The sequence below is a fragment of the Ptychodera flava genome, chromosome 12 (genome assembly GCF_041260155.1).
Source record: "Ptychodera flava strain L36383 chromosome 12, AS_Pfla_20210202, whole genome shotgun sequence".
In the NCBI taxonomy this organism is placed as follows: Eukaryota; Metazoa; Hemichordata; class Enteropneusta; family Ptychoderidae; genus Ptychodera; species Ptychodera flava.
The window spans coordinates 21,293,686-21,320,216 of record NC_091939.1 but is presented as its reverse complement, the minus strand read 5'-3'; the positions used below and the strand labels follow the sequence as shown (position 1 = coordinate 21,320,216).

Sequence of the window (26,531 nt, the reverse complement as noted above, 5' to 3'; positions counted from 1 at the left end):
TCACAGCGGCTGTTCGGTGCCTCTTACTACTTGTATATCATGGATCTAAAGTCGAACACAAAAAGTACATGAATTTTGGTGAAAACGAAAATACCTGCAATAATCTTAGTAACTAAAATTGAAAGTTCATGAGAAAAATAGCTTTTGAATGAAGCACTCGAACTAAACGCCAGTCCGGCCATCCTTATCTACTTGTTATCAATAAACAATAGCATTCAATTGTTCTCACGGCCTTAATTTTACATTTTAGCACTGAAAACTGGCAGCGATGATACATGCGCCATATATGCATCTATTAATGTAGGTAACATGACACAAACACAAATTCTGAGATCCATTTGAACAGTTCCCTCGTCAGCGCCCCAAAGGATTGAGAGGCTGTCATTGTGAAATGGCTGAAAGAACGAACTCTGGCTTGGTATCGTCAATTCATTGTAATAAAGTATTAGAGAGGGAAAACTGAAAAAAGTAACTAGAGCTGTCTGATATAGCCAACTGCTCAGATTCTTGTGTGTAAGTTTTACTTACACGTGCAATTACACGATAGAATAGAAACTGCTTTTCTTTATTCCACCAATGAACTATTCTGGAAAAAAAACGTCTGGACCAACAGCACTAAAAAGAAACATTTTTACCCTACCTCCATATGCGGTGGGGCTGCTAAGATGTATACAACCATGTCAGCAATATCCTTTGTTTCCAATGGCTACACACAAATAGCAATTTCAAGTGTATAATTTAGTACTTATACGAGGCAATAGATGCAAGCAACTCTACACTGCCATTGCAAGGTAAAAAATGTAAAATTTTGTTTCAATTAACAAACCTTAACTCTAATAAACTTATGAATAATTTCAAATGTATACATCTAAGAAAACGGTAATTCTTAAGAAAATCATGCTGGACTTTAATTCAACTTTGTTTCTAAATTGCGATAATTTGACATCCAGACAGAACAACTGACAAATTTGACAAAAATTTAATATTATATCGATAATGGGGACCAAAAAACAAAATATCAAGATCGTGCATACTTAGACTATACTGAGAGTGATTCGAATTACTGATGCAGAATACAGAGATGTACTGAGTTGATGCTAAGCGGAAATACCTTTTAACATTATCAAATGGTATTATGTTTGTATTCACAATACTACTAAAGCACCTCGGACAAACACTAATTTCTACTGTAAACACTATGTCGTCCAGTAATGTTCAGGGGTGCCGCTAACACACTACTACATAGCACGAAAGGAGAATTCATACACTCTAATTATATACCATGCTCACCTTGAAAGGAAACCGGACTGAATTTACTTTTTCACCGAGTGAACGTTTAAACATTTCTGTACCCTTGACTAGAGCTGGAGAAACACTGTTAGAAAAAACTATCATTCCTTTGATTGAAAAACATGAAAACAGTGTTCAACTGCCAAGTTATGTACGTAAAAGATGTGCGATTAGCATAAACAAACCGACAAATAAAATTCAACTGAATGCAAGTTATATAAATTTATGATAACATCATTGTCAATTGTCCATAAGGTAATTCGCAGATGCAAGAAAAGCATAACTAACACCTGTGAAATGTTCACCTTATATTGTGTTGTGTTGTGTAAATTATGAAGCTGTGCTATATCTTCTCACAATTATAATCAGAAAGACCGAGCTAACAAACAAACAAATAAACAAAGAATGAAGGAAGTAAAGTTAAGAAATTGGCAGTTTGTACATTAATTTTTCCAATGTTTAAAGCTCATCGTAATGGATTATTTAGGTGTGTAAAGCACACAATAGAGTATGTGCGCGAATTTTGTGGTATTAACCATAATCAATGTTGAACATTGGCAAATGTTACATCGTGCATTCTATACAGCTACTGAAGATCTGCCGACAAGATTTGTATATAACCCCGTACGTAATCCTCTTTGAAGTTCGCAAATTAAGTAACTTACTGACGCCCTGATGTGTGATCCCATTGCCCTTAACTCTCGTCGCAAACCTTCAGTCAAGGCGGTGACCATGAACTTGTTGGCAGTGTAGAAGTGTGCACCTATTAAAGTGAATCTGTGACCGTGCATGCTAGAAATAGACGGGAAGTAACAAGTGAGCGATTGGAATATACGGATAAAGTATCAAATGTCCTCATATTCTTTGCTGACATTAGAAGGATAGTGCTACAGTAGTTACAAAGAAACGGAAAAATAGTGTTTGTCTCAATAGTTTAAATAATTTGACTGTTGTATCAAAGGTTTTTAGAATTCCCGTAATGGTAGGAGAGTGACTGAATAACCGAGACTTTCATCGAGTCTGTGCAGACAAGGTCAATAAGAATAAACGGTAGATAAAGATCACTTTTCATCTGATCAAAAAAAAACGCTGCCTACATTGCACAGGAGTTACTCGCTTTGTTAAACGTTGTCTTTATCAGCACAAATTCTATTTGTACAGCTACATCATGTACGTGAACTTCAGCATGGCGTAAACGGCTAGCGGGACTTGTAAAAATTAACCCCACGAAAAACGATTTACTTTCTTTTATTTGTTTTTTTTACCACATAAAATACAGATTTAGTGAATACCTTCAGCAGAAATAGTACAATCAACATTTTAATTGAAAGTGCCGCAAGGTTTTTTATTTGATTTGATTTTTTCGGCAAATTATTCCGTACAAAAAGAAAAGAAAATTTCTAAAAAGACATCTCTGACGATTACATGTAAAAGTCACTGAAAAACACTTGCCGAGGATTACACAAGAATGTTAAAATCTTATTTTCATTGTGGTCTTCAAATTAAAATAGACAATTAAGTCACGTTATCCAGCAACCCTAGACGATAAAATACATAACTTTATGTGGCTTAAAATAAAACAGGTAAAAGAAAAATTCAGATTACATCAAAAGGAACAAATAGATACCTTCAGCCTTCGAGATTTGAGTACAGATAAATTTTAACCTACTTTTTGAAAGCCTGTAAACAATGACTTTAGTTAGGAATGCTACATGGAATATTATTCCACAATTTAGCTCCTGAAATCATGAAAGGTCGGTAATTGAATGAAATACGAGCTTGATCTGTTGTGGGATGAATTACAGTGTACTGTTAAATTAAATGTTCAGAAAAATGAGGGCTTTATCATTCACCGCCTTGTAAACATGATTCAATTTAAGTTGGTCTACGTTTTGTTCAACAGGCAGCCAACCAAGTTTTTTGAAATTCTTAATTGATACGAGTTCCTTGGGGTAAATTAAGAACAAATCTGTCAATGACTAATTTATTTCGGGAGAAGGTATCATCTTTGCTCGTTGAGACATTTATCTTGCTGCCCATTGTCCTGCTGGTCCGATGAAAACTATTTTCCGAAAAATAAATTGATTTCTTATGAGGTATTAAAAGATAATAACTTAAAATCCCAAGGTCATCTTGTTGCTTTGATAAACTAAATTTGGATGCCGCTATGTGGAATGCACGTTCTCTTAAAGGTACAATCAAGGCCATTGCACTTTGCTCGAGGGGAATCAGGACATCATGATCATCACCAAGACCTGGCTAAAGAATCAATTTGACCCGGTCATTGCTGAATTTAACTCTATAATCAGAGGGCATAACTTCTCATCAGTCACGCTCTCATCGGAGAGGAGTAGGGGTAGCTGTCTTGATTTGTTCAAGCCTAAGACTGGTGGAAAAAAGAACTACAGCGTTCCAGTCCTTTGAATCACTAGACGTGACATTTAGATCTGCAAGTTAGTTTCTACATATCATCGCTGTGTACCGTCCTCCAAAATCATCGAAGAATAAAGCGACCATCAGTGACTTTATTTCAGAATTATCGACCCTTTTGGAATCAGCCATGGTCCATCTTTTAATCGCGAGAGACTTTAACCTCCCATAGTCATCTGACACGAGCATGTTGACAGACCTTCTTGACTCAGTGGGCCTACAGCAGCATGTTAAAATATCAACACACAACAAGGGCCGTACTTTGGATTTGCTCATGATGCGATCATCAGAACAACTGGAGCAATCGATTCACTCTATCAGATCCAATGAGTCACTCAACTCTGATTATAGCCTCTTACATTTTGCGCTGAATGTCCAACGACCGCCCAATAACAAAGTAACAATTTCACATCGTGACCTACGTACGATGAACATTGACAGTCTGAGAGACATTCTCTCAGCCAAACTGATCAGTCCTCCTAGTTATACCAACAAAGGAGATTTGCATAATTGTTTTCAAAGGGTTGTTACCGAGGTCCTCGAAACAGTTGCCCCAGTCGAAAGCAAGCTTTTTGCGATTTTCAAGTGATACTCTGATTACAATATCGAGCATTCGATGAATAGCAAAGTTAGACTCGAACATTCCTTATCCAGTGAGAGATAAATAACATTTCCCACATTACTTAATATAAGTTTTTAGGTTTCATATTCAAACAATTGAATGGCCCGAAATGTATTGCACATGCTATGACGATCGGGAATGTCCCATATGCCGATCGTGATACGGGCTATCGATACATCAGTATATAGTGGGATTGGCCGAAAATGCAAGTGTACAAATCAAGTAGGAAAAGAGTTTATTGCCGAAATACCGATATGTCGATATACCGGTTTGCAATTAAATACGTCTTTTGGCCGCGAAATGTCACGCATTTTTGCCAGTGTTCTTCGGGTATGGTCAGTACTCAAAGAGTCGAAAGAGCGCCACCTACCTGTTCATGTGTATGATGTGTCCATCATCAACGTTTCTTTCCTTCATCTGTTTTACCGCTTCCCTGGTGCATATTGACAGAGCCAAGACATTTACCTGGACAAAATTTAAGAGATGAGATCCCCAATAGTATTATATATAAGTTAACAATACTTTGGAGAGATAGAAAACGAGAGATGACGGACACAATTTCAATACCGGCTACAATTTATCACTCGTTTTAGTTTTTTAGTACATTTCAAATATTTTCACGATATTCTCTTACACCTATATGCGTCCAAAAATTTACTTCCAATACAATTTTATATATAAGTCACATTGTATTAAGTTTCTTAATGAAGCCTGTGCTTCGTCCATTTTGCATCAGAGAGATGTTTATTTTATCCCATTAAGTATTAAGCATAGGCCTATTCCATTTGATTTTCTTAACTTAATTTTTATATCTTACAGACGCTTTCGTACGTTTTTTGCAAATAAATCATTAAAACTAACGACATTTAGTTGTTTCACAACAATGATTGAAAATGCATAATGTGCTGTGAATTTTTGGTCCAAAACTGCCAGCTTTATATTGTTTGTACATTTCCCCATAAGAACATTCAATTTCAATTTCTTGGTGATTCTATCCCTTACATCCAATCTGTCAATCAGTGGTCCATCTGAATATTCTTTGCCATCTCAATGTGCTTCCCGGCTATGCGCAATGGCCATGTAACATTTTGTATAAATCCCCTGTTCTTACTTTTCTACTGAATTTGTCGCTTATTTAATCAAATGCATTCTTTCTGGCGGTATTGGTCACGAAAAGTGTATATCATAAGGTCAACATAATGGCAATTGTATGTTTACAATGCTTCTGATCCCCTGCTTATGGTTAAATTTATTCTATACATAGCAATAGAGAAATGGTAGTCTTGAAAGGACAACTTCCGATAAAATGCTCTTAAGCATCACAGCTCTAAAAGATAAGATTTCTTTTGCTGAATTTCCTAAATAACTTGGGTACGATTTCCATTATGCAAACGTGCAATTCAAAACGAGCAATGCGTTATGTATTCTTACGTTCGAAAAAGTAGACATATCATATCAATCATTTCCCTAGGCTATTTGTTATTAATTAGTGTATAAATTTATCAACTTTTTTCACGACGTTATATATTTATCGAATGCCAACGCCAAGTATGTTGATAATGTTGATAGATAAATTGCAAGCGTTTTAACAATGAGCACTGTTTCTAAAAAATTGCAGCTCTCTTGCACTAAGACTTCAAAATACGATCAAACGTTACAACTTTTGACTTCCCATGTAGATGATGGCATTCTGACAGTATCACTCTATCATAACTATTGAATGACTCATGACCTGTCCTAAACAAGCAGCGGAAAAACTAACTTACATCCAGCATACTTCTCCATTGATCAGTGCGACCTTCAAGCAAAGCCGAAAAGAAGTCAAGTCCGGCATTGTTAATGCACACGTCGACACCTCCATGGTTTCTCTTGATCTCATCAAACATTGAGAGAATTTCCTCTTCGTTTCTGAGATCACACTTGATAGCATGCAGTGACCCTTTGGCGTACTTGGATTTCAGATCATCTGAATGACTCTGAGGAATAAATATGAATTATTATTTTCAAGCTCTGAAATTCATCATGTGTCTCCTATTCATTATAAAGTATATTCTAACATTTCTGACGATACTATTCATATCCCATTGTCCATCTTTAGTGTAGGAAAGCGGCACAGAAACATAAAAATGTTATATTTATGCATTCCATACAATGGTTTATTTAGGTGTGACAGTAGTATATTTAACTTTGCAGTAGGGCGCACACTCTATCTGCAACATGAAGTTCACCACTTCTGTGTAGGTACGCCTTCCATTCCTCTCCCGCTAAATAGTTAACCATACAAAATCCTCATACATGTAAATTGCTTTCCTTCTAATACAAACTACCGATGAATTGACTCGGTAATCTTGGGAAGAAAGCCAAAAACAGTCCAAGACCACGAGAATAGTATCATATACCATGAAGACCACTGGGTGTTGAGAATCGACCGACCATAAGTACAACAAAGGCATGGACTTTCTGCAGTACAACCTACTTTGATTTTGTCAACATCTCTTGCGCAGCCGTACACGATCATACCATGTTCCACTAAAACTTGCGAAATTGCCTTTCCGATACCAACAGATGCACCAGTAACCAGAGCAACTCGACCGACCCAACGATCCATATTTGTACGGCGTACTATCATTTACTATCTTGTAAATGAAGCAGATTACCAACAGAGCTTGCATTTATATGTTATAAACTATAAAGATATTAAAATGCATGACATTGTCCTCCCCCACCGAAAATAAACGGAAAATTATTTTCGGAGATCTAATTAAGATATCTGACCTTGGATACAAAATGGAGCAAGAGGAGGAGTCACTCACTGTGTAAGATGACCCTAACCATTCCTCACAAAGAGAGCTCCAGATAATGTATTTTTTTTTAGTTTGGTGCCATTCAAAGCTTAAAAAAGCCAAATAAGATTTATCGATGCCAGCGCTAAGGTTTGAAATCTGGCACCAGTTACACGTAATGTTTGACAAGTTAGACAAAAAGCAACCATTTGTGAGTTGAAAATCGTTGATTGACAACTTGTGAAAACCAGATTTGCTCCATCATCGGCCTTTAAAAAGCCCAGTATTTATGATGTGAATAAACAAACTACATGGGCAAGGTTTGATATGGATTGGTCGTGGAATTTGTCATAACGTTTGAAGTGAACAACTTGCTAAACTTTGATAGATTGGTAAATCATATTTTTAAAAATGTTGCTACCAACAGAAATTTTTCCCTTATATATTATTTTGTAATCCCGAAGTAGGTATAAAGGTCAGTAAACGATAGGAATTTACCTTCATCTTGGGAAACTTCGTTGTCAAAGGACATAGATTGTATTGACGTCATTGACACTCAATTTTAAGGGTTGTAAAACAGGGAAGATGCGTCATATACACCTAATCCTACTTCACGACGCTGGGAAAAGTGCACAAAGAAAGATATGACATAGTTATGGCATAGTATATTTAACCGTTGTAAAAGACATACAAATTATATAAATGTCATATATTTGATCCCAATGAGAGAACATTTAATAGTGTATTTTCCAATGAGAGAATATTTGAATTACGTTTATACCAATCAAGAATTTTGAGTTCAACAGTATTTGGAGAATTACAAGATCAATCTTCATACAATGAAAGGATTCCCTTTAAAAGGAGATGAAATACACCATCTTTAGCTGGGCATCTTTGATGTGTATCCCTTACACTTCAGCATTCAATCACCATCGATTGATCTTCAGCTACTTTGTGAGTCTCTACTCCGTCCAAGATCCCGATTTACCTCTCTGTAATGAGCGAAACTCCTCAGAACGACTACAATGGGAATGAAGTGAAATATTCTTTGATATGCCGGGTAAAAATGTCAGCATTTAACTGAAACACCTCTGAATGCTCCCTGTCTAAATCAAGGTGTTGCCAACACTGTCAGGCGCAACTATCAGCTAGGCAGTATAATCAGTCAATTACAAAGAAATCAACTCTGTAAAAGGTGAAACACTGAGAAGGTCACACATATTAAAAACAACACCGCTACATATACCCACGCACACCCTACAAACTGTCCAGTTCGTACCAATTGCTGTCAGGTTTAGTATATTATCAAATGTAAGGATTTTCCCATTTGCAAATTTCTTAACTGACAAAAAAATCACACGGGCCTCGTTAATAAATATGCAAGTATTTTCTCAACACATCAAACTTTGATGTGACGGAACTATGTAAAAAATTCAACTTGGGGTGGTGTTGTTTTGACTATGCCTGACCTCCTGCTAGACAATGTTTGAATTTTTGCAGAGTTGATTCCTTCCTTTATGATCGACACATACTACCGTCTAGCTAATAATTGCACCTAACAGTGTTAGCAACACCCCGATTTAGACAATATGTCTAGTTCAGCTAATGCCATTGGGTCAACGCAAAGCACTGTAACACCCTTTGAAGGCTGATTACATGCAGTAATTTTGTTACACCTTATATTTGTTACGTTTGCGGCATACACAATTTCTATTGAAAGTGAAATGGTCCTAAATGTTGCGCTATTTCACACGGTATGAAGCATGTCATTCAACCGGTAAAATGGCATGCGAATGATATACCATCATTCACAAAGGTGTTACTAGTTGTTTTATTTAGTTACACGTGTCCTATTACAATAAACGAGTACGTCGGACAACCCTGTCTGCCCATTAGTTATATAAATAAAATATAATGCATCTGTAGTTCTTGTAAAGGAAAATATCTGTAATTTTATAGAGCCTGATGACTGAATCAAACAACTATATTGACATCAGTACTTTTACAACATTTGCATTTTAGCGTATTGAAAAACTGATAGGAGCAACAGTAAAGTCGATGTGGCACGACAGTAAAATCGAGGTGTCAACGATTTTTTAATTTCGTCTTACGACGACAGACTGCATCACATTAAACTGTCAGGTGCAATTACATGAATCAGCTATAGGCGGTAATATGGGTCGATCATAGAGGATTCAACTCCGTCTGCAAAAGTTGAAACATTGTCTAGCAGGAGGTCAGACTCCCGTGTGTTTGGATCGGCTGTGTTGGTTTAACTACGTCTGACCTCCTGCTAAACAATCTTTCAACTTTTGCAGGCGGAGTTGAATCCTCTATGATCGACTAATATTACCGCCGTTGATATTGTTAAATACAAGTCATTTTTGTGCATTAACATCAAATCGAATGTTTGCAACTTTGTTTCTTAGTAATTCCATCTTGCCAAACGAGTGGTCGATCTAAACATTCTTTTCAAACTTAAGGCGCTTGCCGGCAATGCGTAACGACCTAAAGGTTTTTTAGAAATCTCTTGTTCCTAATTTTCCTGGGCTTTCCGCTTCTTTATTTCCGTATGTTGTTTTGTTCAGGTTTGTTCACCAAACATATACCTCCTAATCAATAAAATACAAAATTTGTCATTGCAATGCTCAAGTGCCTATGGTTGAATTAAGTTCCACGATCTAACAGAGAACCAGTAGCCCTGATAGAATAACCTCCAATGAAATACTCTAGACATCACATCTCTTGAAGATGAAATTACGAGAATGAATTTAATAAATAGATTAAATAACTAGGGTACTCTTTCCAGCCTCGTTACCTAAAATTGTTATGCGAGCAATCCACACGGCGAATGTGTACTTACTGTCTGTAAAAAAAGACACATCACATCCACCATCGAATAGTAGTCGAGCTACACATTGTCCTTTTCATTCTTCCAAGCCCTTTAACACGTAATTAATATATTCTTCGCATAATGTAATATTGGTATCGCTATCATTTTATGCCAAGTATGTCCGGTTGATGACGTAGAACAGGGGTAATTCGGATTTCTTATCTGTCCTGTTCTACGTCACACAGGTGGCGATTCGAGCCAGTTCATGTGGTGATGTACAAAATCACAGCTTTCTTATTAGAACCTATACAAGCTCTAAAGCACTCGTATGTGGGACGGTGAGATGTGAAGGTCAGTAGGGCAGTGTTTTTATCTGCTTTCACCTTAAATAGCTTTTTTTCTGAACATATGAATAAATAATCATGTGACCGAAGTTTGCGTTGTTGTTTTTTAATTGTTTCGAGAAAAAACGCACAACTGTATTCTTCCAAGGACCGGCGGGCAGGAAGAGTCGTATTCACGGCAAATGCCTTTAAACTGAAATGTTTGAAGAGGTTGCCTTTGCTGCAAATAATTTCTGTCATTCAGGGATTAGGACATAGCATTTTAGATGCAGTGTAGTGGAGTGTAGTGTAGTGCAGTGCATTGTAGAAGTGTAGTGTAGTGTAGTGTAGTGTAGTGTAGTGTAGTGTAGTGTAGTGTAGTGTAGTGTAGTGCAGTGTGATGGTATAAAGTCAAGTGTTGTCCTGTCATATGCAATTATATTGTCAAAGGCACCGTAGAGAAAAGAAGAACAAAACAGCGATCCAGATTTTTGCTATATTCTGCGTTCTAAAATCGAGTTACTTTCCTTGTCAACTTAAGGCAATTTTCCCCATGCTTTAAAGAAAGTTTATCGCACTTGCTTAAGTTGTGTCAAATTGGAATATGCCCGAAGTGTGATTCAGCTATCTATAATCTGCTCGTCAATATTGCTGCAAATTGCACGGTTATAGTGACAACAAAGAAATAAACTTTGACTAAAATTGATTTGCGGCACTGGTTTGTATTTATCTTCTTATCTATATAATTTTTCGGCATACTTTTGTCCTTCTAATGCTTGCTAACATGCCGATAGTAATTACACGAAGAAAAATGAATTGCTGGTAAAAAATGATGTATTTTTTAAAAAATTGCTTTATTTACCAAATGTCGCGTTTAACATGCACTGTAAGATTCTATCAAATGTGATGTGACAGGTCATTAGTAAAGAGAAACAAAGGACCAAGTAACAACAACTGAAAATATATATATAGGAGAATCAAAACGAAAAGTGAAAGTGAAAAACGCCAGATTAAGAAAATGCACAGGTAATAGAATTGTATACACAAAGAGTAAGGTATAAGATGTGGTGCTCGGTCACACATAGTCGCTAATAATGATAATGTGGATATTATTCGAAACATCATATTAAACTCAGAAAATACCTCTACAACAGTAAAATATCCAAATAGAAATTCATATTCTGCCAAACATATGTTTCGACGATTTAAGATATCAAATTCGACTTCAAATAAATGAGATCATTGTATACATTTCTTTATGTTATCGTAAAGATTAAAAGACCTTTTAACTGTTGTGACAGTCATAATGTACCCCTCGATGCAATCAACTTTGAATGGTTTTGTGTTTATAAAGGAGAATGTACAAACTTGATTAAATGGCTGAACCCTTAAATATCAGAAAGAAAATGGTATGTCAAAAGTAAAATGTCCATGTATTTAACAACTTCATGTCTACTTACTCTACAGAAAAGACACGGGTTTCTCAAGAGAAGTTTTAGCTTTAGGAATGGTAATTCCTGAAGAGTAGTTCACATCGCCAAAACCTCTGAAACAAGTCAGACTGTCAGTGTCTAAATAAAAGAACAGTCACCGATTTACATGCAATCTCATAGAGAAAAGGTATCAACTGAAGAAATGATTAACCAAAGTGAAGTAAAAAGTGCTACCTAAAGTTAGACCAACTTTAACTGTAAAAAGTGATATTTCAAGCTAGTTTTGTGCCACTTGTAACTTTACAAACGTTTAAATACGGTTTCATTTCAAGGTCTTGTTTTAAAATCTACGATTCCTGTATAATTTGTCCATTAAATATCAATGATATTTTTGACCTATCATTACTGCTATAACCAGTTTGTCCATTATTGATTACATGTTTGAAAATACGCGTAATTCCCTATGAACAGAGCATGACAATCTCTAATCGAATAAGCTGGTAGAAATTAAACAAGATTGCAATTTAAAGATCAGTGAATACACGAGGTAACTGAATAAAACACAGATCCTTCAAAGTTAAATTTTACAAGAAAAGAACACTTTAAATCGCAGTTGTATCTTATTCACTAATGCAAAGCTGTATCGTATCATTTGTCCCGAAAAGAGTCAGCACGTGCTTCACATGTACAGCCCTCCTTTTCTCTTGCTTCTTCTATTAAAAGCTACCAATTTTGAAGCAAAGTCAGTATATACAGATGATGCAAATCGAAAACTATATCTTGCATTTGCAAATAGGTTTTTCGTGAATGTTCATTACCAAATAGCATCTGTCAATCAGGAACATGCGAAATTTATACTCATAACAAACTTTGCAAGAATCGCAGCATGAAAATGAAGATACCCTGAAAGTATTATCTCTGTAGTCTATCCCTCATCCTCTTTGAACGAAGACGCAATTCTTCATATGATTTTGAGTCTTTTCAATACATCACTTGATCGATTACCGTGGTTTTCCTACTAGCAGGTAACTTACATATTCGTTTCAACTGTAAGAACTACACTAGCAGCAATTCCATCCTTTCTTCATTTGATCGGTTTTCAGGCTCGTTAGTTATTGCTCCATATCTTGATATAGCGTATTTTATTCGCCTATTAACTTCTTGGTCGTTAGGTTCAACAATTAGCCTTTTGGAATACACGTAAACACTGACAAGTTTTGGCAGCGAACCGAACACTGCCGTCAATATGAATTCCTTAGTGCCCTCAAATTGTTGCATCACAGCGACGACTAAGAGCAAGAAAAGCCCGATTAGTATAAGTTTAAGAATTTGTTTTGTGAAATATTTGTAAACGGGTCTGATCTGATAACAAATTGATTGAAAAAGGTTGACTGGGATATGATTAATGCTTGATCGAGTGCGTAAATTTGGCACGTCTTTCAGGAGGAGGATTTCATTATTGACGAGACATTGGGATGCATGAACTTCCCCATGTCTGTAGTCGGACACAAATGTAGCGCATTGATTATCATCGAGATCTGAACAAATTTTAAATGTTTTGCGCTTCAATTGTTGGTAGAAGCTGGTGAACGAATAATACGTATCAATGACGTAAAATACAAGGATTATGACAGCTAAAAGAACAGGCATATAGGTATCGCTGTTAAGAATCACCACAGCCGAAATCCGAACAAAATTTAAAAACAAGAATGACATAATATACAAAAGAATACCATACATAGACATGATATAGGTCAATGACAAAACCAAAGAGTAGAAATTTTCGGATATCCATTTTAGTTCGGAAATGCTTAAACACCTTCGCACAATGCAATAAAATGTGATAAACAATCCATTCAATATAATATAATTACAGGGAATATATAAAATAATCAATGGAATCAAAAGAGTTGTTTTCCAGGTTAATTTAAACTGTTTCCATGTATTTTTGTCAAGTATCTTCCAAACACGAGTAATTTGCTGTTCAGCTAACATTTCGATACGACTTACGTATAGTTTTGTGGGCTTACGTATATTCTGTCTGGAGAGAAAGTCTCCATAGACGTCCGTCATAGGACTCCAAAGAGCCAACCATCCATTTTCTTTTGTCGAACATTCCTCCACCACATCGATATGGTAATCATTATGGAAAAGGGCGAAAATAAAATAAAATACCACGTAAAGGAAAACGAATATCCAGCATGCTAAGAGAGATGAAAAAGACCGGAATGGAACATAGCGTGCCAGGTGTAGATTGTGAATAAAATACAACAGTCCGTCTTGTTTCAAGAAAAATAATAACAAAAACATTACAATGGGAATACAGAGACATAAGCTTCGCAACAGATTTCCTATGCGTTTACAAGAGTTTCTGCTCGTACGATATTCGGGACTTGGTTTGCTTTCACCGTCTTGCCAATAGGAACATATCGTTCCTAGGTGCACCGGATGCTTTTCATCGTCGGGTAACAACTCCTTTTCACTGTACACGATAAGTTTGCCATTTGCAGAGAAGGCTTTCAGCAAGTTTGAGTCTTTTGAAAGTGCGTACCATGGTAACAGGGGTACGAAGATAAGAGCGAAAAACCATCGTAAAAAGTAACTAACTGACTTGAAAACCTTTACCCAGCGTGAGTTAATGCTTGCTGGTTTTGAGCATTCGGAAAAGTTAAACTTTTCATCGTAACACGAGTCATCGAAACATTCATAATATTGATAGCTGTCAAAAAATGAAGAGTCACCCGTGATTACTCTGTCTGAACAGCGCTTGACACAGAGCTTACCTTCCTTATTACTATCCCTAGCAGTTATACGTGTCAATGTCTGATACATGGCATCCATGTAACATGAACAGGTTATATTACCTGGCGATAAAACGATAGGCTTTGACGCATGCTCGAATGATATTTCGGCGGCCATAAATGTTAAGATAGACTCGCCTTCCTGGCCGTTCACCCAAGCCCATTCTATCGGGACCTTGGGCTTACAGGTGAATGGTTTATTTACTCGAAATGTAATGACTATGGATTTGGAATTCAAATACTTCTGAAATTCGTCCATCGGCTCTTCCAAGTGCAGCTCATACGTTTGGTTTTCATTGGATGAGTTGTGACATTTTATCATGAGTTCGTCTGGCGGTGTTTCCAACGTGACTTTACTTGACAACACGAAAGGCAAGGGGTCGTCGTAAAAAGCAAGAAATACAACTGTCACAGCAAACTTACGAAGCAATATTTGAAAATCCATTATTGGAATCTTGATCTCTGTCTTCCACTTTGAGTTCCCGTCTTGATCTGGAGATGCCGACCTTCCAACGGAGGAGATACCCAGGTTCAAGGAAGACTTTTGTCCGTGAGAAAGATTGTTTCGAAAGTCCAATCGGGGCAAACCCGATGTTTAGCTCTAGTACCTATACATCATGCAAAAATGAAAGTCAAATCTGTTAGAATAAGCTTTAAGGTAATATACGCCTTTGAAGTTAGCTCGGTTATTAAACCACTCTTCAGGATGGTGATTTAGCCGAGCGGTTTTGACTGTGATGTCTTGGCTAGGTGACTGAATCATACTTTGTGAGTTTGAATCTGATCGAAATCTACTGTTTTGTATATTGCCGAAATAAGATGATTAGCTACAAATTTTGCTGGCCCACCTCTAAGCTTTCTGTACGCTCCGTAACATTTTATTTCACTGACTTTGTTACCAGTAAGTTAGATACTTATTCCGAATATACTAAATAGTACACAAAAGTCACTGTAATATTATTAATGCCATCTTAAACATATGTAACTTTTTATTTCCCTGACTTTGTTACCAGTAAGTTAGATACTTATTCTGAATATACTAAATAGTACACAAATGTCACTGTAATATTATTAATGCCATCTTAAACACATGTAACTTTTAATTTCACTGACTTTGTTACCAGTAAGTTAGACACTTATTCTGAATATACTAAATAGTACACAAAAGTCACTGTAATATTATTAATGCCATCTTAAACTCATACCAGATGATAACAACTGCTAAGGGTTTCAGCTTTGATCGACTATTTGTCAAAAGTTGACAACAGACGGAATTGATGGAAGCTCTACCAGATACTCTGTATTGAAAAGCCGCGTGCGCATGAACATATGGCGATTAATTGCAGGATTTGAGTGTTACCCCAAAAGCTCGGTCCTTCTTTCTGGAAGAATATTGCTGATTCGAATCCGTGTAACATGTGATCTCTTTCAAACGTCAACTTTAATGCGCTACAAGCTGTTTCATCGAGTAATATGACTGAGAAGGGAGATTCTACCACTTCCTGCAAATATTTTATCACCTGTCGAGCAAAGCTTGAAACATTCTGATAGCGATGTCGCCTATGACGAGTGAGTTTTTTTTTAAATTAAATATTAAACATTTTATGCACCTGGATGGGAAGACCGATCAGACTAAATGTGATGTGGGCAAATTTAAGCAGGCCAATTGAGAGGCTGCATAAGAAATGACAATTAGAACTGTACATTTATGACAGATTAGTAAAGCAGGATTGAACATTAGTAAAACCTAGTTTCGAGTTTGGCATGTCAACAGTTAGCTGCAAATAATATTATATGGTGTGCATGTATCAAAGTTTGTAATGTACACATTCCTGGCTACGCATGTACAACGTTGCTTGGTGCGCGATAAAAGGTTTAATAATCACGTCATCAGAGTCACGTGATCGTGTTGACTAGGTGACTATTTAGTGACATGGACTTCAGACGCTGTCAATGCTCTATCAAGGTTTGCGTGACCCCTGGTTATTTTATTACAAAACAAAAGTCCATCATGGAACCGTATGAAAAACAGGAAAAACACTTCTCTACTCCCTATTGCTATTATTTTGAACAGCAGAGATATTCTGGCAGATGACATATTATAAAAAAAAATCGTCACACTCAGAATTGCTTGATGCTTAGATAATGTCAAAGGTCAATTTCACACTCCTCAAACTCAAAACGCGTTGAATTTGAAACGAAAGTTCCGTTAGGCATCGTCTCCCACTGTGGATATCTATTTTACTTGCCAATGTTTTTTCTAAAGTGGAAGTCAAACCGAAACAATCTACTAGCCGGAGACTGCATGAACAGGATATTTCTAGGTGGTTTGGTATATAGAAGGCTGTATGGCCGGGGTCTATATCTAGGGTCATTGTATCTATAGTTCACCTAAACAGGGACACGATAGAGCGATTCAAAAGTCAAACACTGTCTATAACTCACCTTTCTTACAATACCCAGACCTTACTACCTACCTACCGACCTGCAAATACCTTCTTACTTACCTAATGAGCACCGATAAAATCCTTACTTGATGTCCACGTGCGGGAAGGTTTTCACTCATTGCTAGTTTTGATTTTAATATGCAAATTGTTTTCGAGAGAGCGACGAGTAGCAGATGTACTGTATCAGAACATTTTGACGTAATGTCCAACCTTCCTATTCATATAAAATCACTCTCAATACTTAAATAAACAAAAGTTGTAGTAATTCAATGTAAGCCTTATATTAACCGGTTTCTAAACAGTGTTGAAGTTCGCACTATTTTTTGTTGCTCGCGCGAAGACAACACTACGTAGTGTGTGAAACCATCAATATCCTTATCGTTCCTTCAGCTCAGAAAGGGCAGTGTTTACCGTTGAGCCATGATGTACCAAAGTGGGGCGCCAAATGTAAAATAAATAGTTATCCATTTAAAACACATTTTACACAGGCACACAGTCAAATAACATGTGTCACATATCATCATTTTACAACCCGTCGACGTGCATGTCAACATCGTTTGCACATATAGCTAAACAGTTACATCATATAAATGTGTATGCGTACATGCAAACAAATACATCAATATCAACTCCCCAAGCAGACACACGGTAAATAAGTCGCAAGAGTAAACTCATTTGTTGTCTTTATCTAATCTAGTTTTTAACATCAACAATAAGTAACTTATTGCAGTCCTTATAACTGTACAAATAAATGGTTGCTGCGAATAGAGCGCAGTCAAGCAGAAATAGTGTACTATGGTGTCGTTTGGTGTCCTCCGCTGTAGTCAAGAGTTGCATAGTATTATATCAAGCAGGGCCTTGGATTCCATCCTGACCTCCATTCCTCGGGAATCCTGCTCGGTTCCCAAACTTTTGGCCTCGCAGGATGGTTCCAAACTGGGGCAGTTGCCTGACCTTGCCTCTTGGTCATCGACTGCCCTTTCAGTCTGCTGGCTTGACTGCAGAGCGCCCTCTCATATTTTTTTGTTTTGACACTTAAAGGTAAGGAACTCGATCCCAGGATAGAGTTTGTTCTAGTGTGTAAGAACATATGAAGGTGTCATAACCTTTTGTTTTCCACCGAAATTGTAATCTAGTAAGCAAATTTCCTGGCAAGACAATCCGACGCCTGAACCATGCCTTTAATCAAATGGTATACCAACAGCAATACAGGATAGGATAGTCTCTCCTTCCTGGTCGTTCACCCAGACCCAGTGATCCATAAAATACAGGGTCAACTGACGTCACAGTCAGGGCACCCGAAATATATGATTATAAGTATGTTTTGATAGGTACTGAAATGATATGACAAGTCGACCATAAATTAGAATTTTAATATCTCAGAAATATATTCTAGTAAGTTTGTGTAGGCCTTGCCATGAACAAATCAACCGTGATGTTCGTATTTTGGGCGACCTGACATGGTATACTGTGTTTTTCCCACTGTATGTCCACTTTATTTGACATTGCCAAGGTCAAGGAGCCAGAGTAGGAGTTCGAAAAACTCAGTCCCTTGAAAAGTTTAAAACACTGACCGCAGTGACAATATTAAAAAACATCTATCGATGTCTCCTCGTTCTCTTTCAGGTTCGTGTTCTTAAAAATGCAACTCTACCGAAACAAAATGTCAAAAGTAACGAAACACGACTACGAGCATGATGGGATACAATGTTATCATCGATGAAGATTTTGTCTCGCACGCCAGCGATGTTCACCGTCTATATATCTAAAAACCACATGAAAAATTATATTATTAAATACAATAAACCTATAATGGTTATGTGACATTAGGATATGGTATTACGCCAAGCCTATAGAACAGGAATGCGATTCTTATAGAAACTCTATACAGAAATTGTGAAGGGCTCTTATTGGAACCCTCTATAGGACATGTATGTATGTAGGTCATTGAGATGTGAAGGTTGGCAAGTCAGTATTTTATTATCTTTCGCCTCAAACACCATCAGAACTAATTTGGGATAATTGGATCTTCACATTTTTCGAATTTCTCAAAAGTATTAGGTGCCCTATAGCTGGATGTTGCAATATTACAAATTACTCATAAAAACAAGTGTACTACTTAAAAAGAAAAGCAGATAGGCTAACATTGGCAGATGAAACCGACATTACTTTATTATCCAATTATCCCAAATTAGTTCCAATCGTCTTCTCAAATAGCTTAACTGAATATATGAATTACTAGACATGTGGCAGCAGTTTATGTTACAACTGTGCAAAGCGCATAGTTGCTATCTTCCATTGATTGGTAAAAATAAAAATACACCTTGTTGAAAATTATACACCGAAGAGAGTGGCGGGAAGACTTGTTTTCAAGGTTGAATCCCTTTACACAGAAACATTTCAAGTAATCACTCTGGCTAACAGTGATTTCTATCATTCGGTGAATTGTTAAGAAAATAGCCTACTTGATAGGTCTTGTATGGATACAATAAACAGAGACGCCACAGAGAAGCTTTACAACGGTATATCATTCATTAATTTCACAACCGCCACTGGTGGTAATTAATGCAAAGAAGTTTACAAGCGTATCGCTACAATGTAAATCACGAAATCAGAAGCGAAACCAAACTGATTACAAGAGCAGGAAAGAAGCTACAACGCGAGTCTGACGTTCTGTTAAAATATTTGCCCTTTCATGTTGATATGGTGCGATATCAACTTATGCTTATTAGTATTGTGGTCACAGGAGAACTAGGAGAGAATAGTCTAAAAAATATGATACCATTTTCGAAATTATAAAAACAATCGTAATTATGAAATATTGATATCGCTAAAATCAAGTTATTTTGTTTCATCCGGGTTGAGCTTCCTTTCAACGGAGCAACACTCGATAAAATCGCTGTACGTGTATGAGTTTGCCGTTTAGTATTTAGTATATAGATAAATCATAAACAAATTTTCGATAATAAATAAATATAAATAAGTAAATAATCATGATCAATTTAAAATATTTTAAGTGTATAGGTTTATAGACGACGACAATGAGACTCTAGCTCTATAGGAAGCCGTGACAAGGAAAAAGAAGACAGACGACGTTTTGGTTTGTTCGAACTTTTCTCTGAAAAAAATTGTTAATGACATCTCATTACTCTAATCCTACCTCAACGTGTGGTGGCGCTGCCAAGATGTACATCACCATGTCTGCAATGTCTTTAGGTTCCACGGCCTGCAAATCACGGGAAGTCATTGAATAAATAGATGATCGAATTAAGGAATAACCCTCCGACTCAGCCTGGTATACATGACATTTGGATACAGATATATGCTACTAGGTAAATGTTATTTGGAGCTATTTGGCTTGCAGAGGGCAATGTTGATATTATCGTAAATCGATTATTTTTTTGCGTATACTGTTAGTATTTATTGGAAGACAGATAATTTTAAATTTGGACAGGTCCATGATTATACTGAAGAGTCGTCATTAATGTGTAAAAAACACGTTTGTCCAAACTATTTGACGAGACTTGCCTTAGGGAGCTTTCAGTTATTATTAGAGATAGGTCGGAGGGTACCAGAGGTGTTTTCATAATGTGCAAAGTGAACCTTTCCCCTCCACTTTGAAAAACATGACACTCTACCCGTATCCGAATAAATAATAATAAATATCAAAATTTGAAAGCTTGGAATACGTGTATGACCTTGATAGAACGCTGAACTTTGTTATATGCATATATAAATATAGAACTGGTCAGCCATCTCGGAGTTGGAACAATGCCCTCATCTTGGCCTAATCTATTTAAGGGAACAAGCACTATTAAATGGAGGGGCAAAAGAGAAAACTGGACTAGTACGCTTACCCATTCCGGACACCTGGTACCACCACTAACTATCATGGTTCAGGATGGTCCTAGTTAAATTTGTAAATCTCAAACGTCCCATGGACCTGGTAATGTATTACCTTGAATGAAAATGATTATTAGATCAGTTTTATGCCATATTGATATCTTCCAGAGAGCAGTAAGGGCCAAAGTCAATTTTTGTCAGATTTTTGCCAACATTTTGATAAAAAAACAGTCGCCAATGTAATGTTGTGTTCATTTGGTTCAAAATTATCAGAAAATTATTAAATTGGTAAAATGTTGCACTGAAATTTTGGTGAAAAAAATACAGCACTCAAAGGGTTAATATATTACATGCAAATCATACAGATACATCACTGGATCGGTCAGAAAACAGTTACATCATAAACGTTCTCGCGTTATACGATGAAAACGAGGCCGTCTTACAATGCCTGACCATTATACTAGTAATTAAGCAATAATGGAGAATCTCTTCATCTCTAAATCGGTAACAATTATCTTTGTACCCTAGTTAGTGCATCTTAACACTAACCCTAGCAGTCAATATGTAGGCATGAGAACGACAGCAATATTTGAATACCAGATAGGGGCAGTTGAAAAGCGGAGAATGGGCTGTGAAAAAGAAATTTATGCTTATCAAATTCCTGATCTTTTCAATTCTCATCTCTTACAGTACTCCGTATCACTACTTTCTCATAAATAACCAATCTGGTTTCCGAAAAGATATTCTTTTGAAACCCATTTTGCTCTTGTACACATTATCGATGACGACAATTTAAACGGTCCTGTCTTACTTTATTTTTCGACGGCTGTCGATGTCGTGAACTATGAGATTTTTTTAAAGAAACTGTTTATCTACAATATGTCCGACGCATTTATTAGCTGGTTTAAATTTTAACTTTGAGATCGTCAGCAAATTGTTAGCTATTAAGAACCTTGCTCAATGCATGAGTTCCACATAGCTCTCTTTTATATTCGTTTTTATTTACACTTTTCATAAATGATTCCCTTTCCGTAGATTCTTCCCATTGACACATTATGTGAGCAGATGATCAGACATAATTATCACATGGCAAGCTAGATGATGTAAATTAGGCTATCAATAACAAGATTTCATCTAAAGAGCGGTGGACCTTCTCTAACCCCACGTATCTAGTGTCAAGGAAAGTGAGTATCTTCTAAGTATAACCTCTTACAAGCTCAATAGTATAAACAAGTGAGTATCTTCTAAGTATAACCTCTTACAAGCTCAATAGTATAAACAAGTGAGTATCTTCTACGTATAACTCCTTACAAGCTCAATAGTATAAATGAGTGTGGTGAATCTTTATTTTGATCGATTCATGATGGAAAACCTAACTTAGATGAGGACAGTGTCTCTGAAAGCGTTTGTCAAGCGTTTTTCAAACAATGTTATGCATTTTTTCCTATTCGATAAAATGTACTCACCTTCTGCTTTGAAACACATCCCTAACTAAATTTACATTTCCATCACTTGTCCGTAGCAAAAACTCTGTGTCACTGACCAAACCAGGTGATATGCACTGTAACATAAAGAAAAACATTACATCATTTGTAAGGAACGTATAGTTTGCACTTAACATTGAACCAATTTATTTGACCATCATTTTGATATGATATGATATGATATGATATGATATGATATGATATGATATGATATGATATGATATGATATGATATGATACGATATGATATGTTATTAAGAGGTTATTTAAGCAATAAAGCACACCCAGCGACGGTATACCACGAGATTTTGACCAGTGCACGACATATATGCACGAGCGATAGCGAGTGCATTTATGAAATGAACTGGTCAAAATCGATTGGTATACCGTCGCTTGGTGTGATTTAATGCTATTATTTCATAACAGTATGTTGAAATTATGGCGTGGAACGTTAAACGGATTTTTGCTCAAGCTGAGAGCTCGCGCGTATGCCAGCCGTGGTATATCGCCAATATACAACGGTTCTTTTCGCGTCTCGACCAATCAGATCGCTGTATTTGCGCCATCAATATACTGGTATGATACAATACCCAATATCGCATGTTCCTGTGTCGTATCAGCATGACCAGCACTAATGACACGAATACTCATACGACGCAAGGAACTGGCGATGTCGGGTAATAAACGATTTATCATACACTTATGCCAAGAATTTTAGAAATGATCTGAAACACCTTAAATTTTGTGGCTCTACTTTATTCCACCATGTGCATGAATATGGAAATATTTGTGTAAATAGGCTCAATTCATAAACTACTCGCAGAAGATATCAATAGCGTGCGCAACAAATCCTCCATATCATAAATGAACCCCGTAAGGAAAGATACCAGGGACTCACTGAAAATAGTCGCACGGGAAGAACTTTTATGGTGCAATATGTTAGTACAATCGTAACCGATTGAAATTTCTGATGCTTTAAATCTGTCCCGATACGGAGCGGAGAGAGGAAGCCATTTTGTTTGTTTAATTTATTTTACTATCAAATTGCAAATGTAGTTCGGGAACACTCCAAAACTGATGACGTTTATTGTGCATATCTCAACCTTTTAACCGTAAAATATCGCGGTTGAAATTTAAGGTACATGTCACCAGGTTGGAGCGATATGAGCATGGGTATATGATAAGATATATCATGATGTGATATGATATGATGTGATTCGATTTGATTTGATTTGATAAGATATGATGTAATATTAAAATAACATTGCAAATGTAACTTCATTTACAGTATCAAAATACTGCTCATAGTTTCTTACTGATGCCCTTATATGCGAGCCCATTTCTCTAAGTTCTCGTCGCAGACCTTCAGTCAAGGCGGTGACAATGTATTTCGTGCCGCAATAGAAGTTAGTATACCCCATCGTTGGCATTCTGTGTCCAGACATACTGTAGAATAGAAACAAAAACATAACAATACTTACACTTGGCATAAACATAAGGAATCGTTCCTTAGTTCTTGAACTTACATAGGCGGAACTGTGAACACACTTCCTGATAAAACAAAATAGCGTAGCCGTTGACAAATGCTACGCACAGGCCTGTAGGCCTTCGCTTACAAAGATTAAAGAATATGAAAAAAGTTACGCAAAAGCTGAATCGAAGAATGTTGGTTTGTTAAATTGTGTTTGGTTATACATGTAGTTTATTGAAAATCAACGTTTGAAAATGCGAAAGAACTGTACACATCTATTGGTTAGATGATTGGCCATTCTCTCGGCCACTTTTCGCTTTATTTATTACAAGGAGGCTGACCTATTGAGATGTATAATGTGTCCATCGTCAACGTTTCTTTTCTCTCATTTGTTTCACTGCCTCTCTGGTGCATATCGACAGAGCTACGACGTTGACCTGAAAAGAAACGCGTTGCAAGAAGAAAACAGTGGGTTTAGATGAATATTTTAAATAAAGGTAAGTCTGTATTTCACCTGATCAGATGATCTCTCAAAAAAGGCCTGATATTTTCTTTCATGACGAAGAAAGAATAATTGCTATTTTGGTGTAGTACATGAAAAACAACAGACCTTGTCACGACTAATTTCCTTCATGAACGTCTTTTCCGCTGAGTCAATGGAGCACGTGATGTGTGAAAGTTCCAACTTAATCACATTTTGATTCATTATGTCCCTTGTGGTCCAAAAACTTTTCTAAAAGTTTGAACCGTTACTTACGTCCAACATAGTTTTCCAGTCATCGTTTCTGCTGTCCAATAGGTTCGCATTGTTAATGCACACATCTACACCTCCATGGTTTCTCTTGATCTCGGCAAACATTGAGAGAATTTCCTCTTCGTTTCTGAGATCACACTTGACCGCATGCAGTGACCCTTTGGCAGACTGTGATTTCAGTTCCTGGGAATGAGTCTGTCAAGTTTGTAATCCAGGGCAATCATTGTCAGCGTTATTCCGTGAGTTCACAGAGGGCGCACCGGAAAGGATGCAGGTGTTTTGAACTGCTGTAGTATGCGCCTTGAAAGTGAAAGACCTTATTGCTCAAACTTTCCTCTAGTTAAGCTTATATTTCAACCCTCTTTTAAAACCATGAATAAAAATCGGCGCGGCGGTCACCGTGTAAATTTTGGTACTAGAGACACAGATTACTTGACATTTACTGATATTAAAATTCAAAATAGCCGCCGTCCCTTTGTTAACTCTATCACAGAGAAACATAGACAGTCTATGTTCGTCTGTGACTCTATGGAGAAAAATAAAATTTTCGATTTTCGAAAAACTAAGACGGTGAAAAGTTTTCTTCCACCAAGAGCGTTGGAATGAACCCCCACAAGAAGTAGATCAGAATAGAATTGATAAAGATTGAGAGCCCGAATATGTCCCCCGAAGCGCGATATACAACATTTGTGGATTTAGCTCTCTGCCAATAGAAGTATTCTAGTCGTTTTCAAATTTAAGGCAGATCACTAATCTTTGATAAATATAAAATCTAAATAATTGTCTAGTCCCAGCAAAGTTTCGGTAGCTTAGACTTAAAACGCTGCCGATTGCACCTAACATCGGCCCTTTCCCTTTGTCAAAAGTTTGGATTGACCGGTAGCATTTATCTTGTTTATTTCTACGTTTTATTTTTATTTCTTTACTGTAATTTTAATCCAGATCCCGTAAAGAGTGAGATTACATGACATGACATGACATGACATGACATGACATGACATGACATGACATGACATAGGAGCCTCAAAATTAACTGCCATGAGTACATACCTGTGTGATGTTACCACATCAAAATGGGTGGATTGGCAGGCCTAATATTTTAGACAACATTCAAACACTGCAAACGGGGGTTCATTCAAACACTGCAAACGGTACGGAAACAGTTTCTTTGTTGTCTTATGTCTGACTCCATCGACCGAAAATCTACCGTGGTGGTTAAATATAAATACTCACTTTGATTTTGTCCACGCTCCTTCCACATCCGTATATTACCATTCCGCGTTCTACCAGAGCGTGTGACATCGCCTTTCCGATACCAACAGAGGCCCCAGTAACTAAAGCCACGCGGTTTATCCAACGTTCCATACTTTAAAGCATCGAAGTGGAAATTTGGTGCACACGTAAAATTGCACAGTTACCTGGCAGTGAATGCAGTGAATGTGTAGTTTCGTTGGTACAAAGAGCGGGACAACACTGCAATACATGTATTAGCGATCCACAATGTGTCTACACTAAAAAAAACAAGGTCAGGCTCTATGTAGGAAATCCTTCAAATTTCGCTCTGAAGAATGTGTCATTGTTTGATATTATATAATCGAGACGGTAAACAAGATGTCGGTATCAGACTGAATATCACCCAGTTTCACATCATAAAAAGGCGATGATTTATCGTCGTTGAAATGGGACTTGTATACGTGTCAGGCATGGACCACTCAGTAAAAGCTCTGAATTTCCGCGAACTTGAAGAAGTGCTGGTGCACGGTGCCATAGGATGCAAAAGTGCAGCACTGTGCACCGTCAACTCATTCCATTGATTTCAATATTAGAATTGCTATTATGGTATTACAGTTTAACCTTTACATTGCCAAACACATACGTGCATTTGCCCATTGGTGTCCATATGTATATCTTGACGTCACGTTCAACGGGTGGTTCGGAAACGTGTGCAGAAAAAAATGGCATGATTTAAATCAGACTTCAAATGAAAGATCAAATTTGTCATAAAACAGAGTAAACCG

General features: G+C 36.9%; 1 pseudogene; it reads right to left on the bottom strand.

Moving 5' to 3' along the window:
• LOC139146181 (dehydrogenase/reductase SDR family member 11-like) lies at positions 1–26,205 on the bottom strand (annotated as a pseudogene).
• Positions 26,206–26,531: the final 326 nt, after the last annotated feature.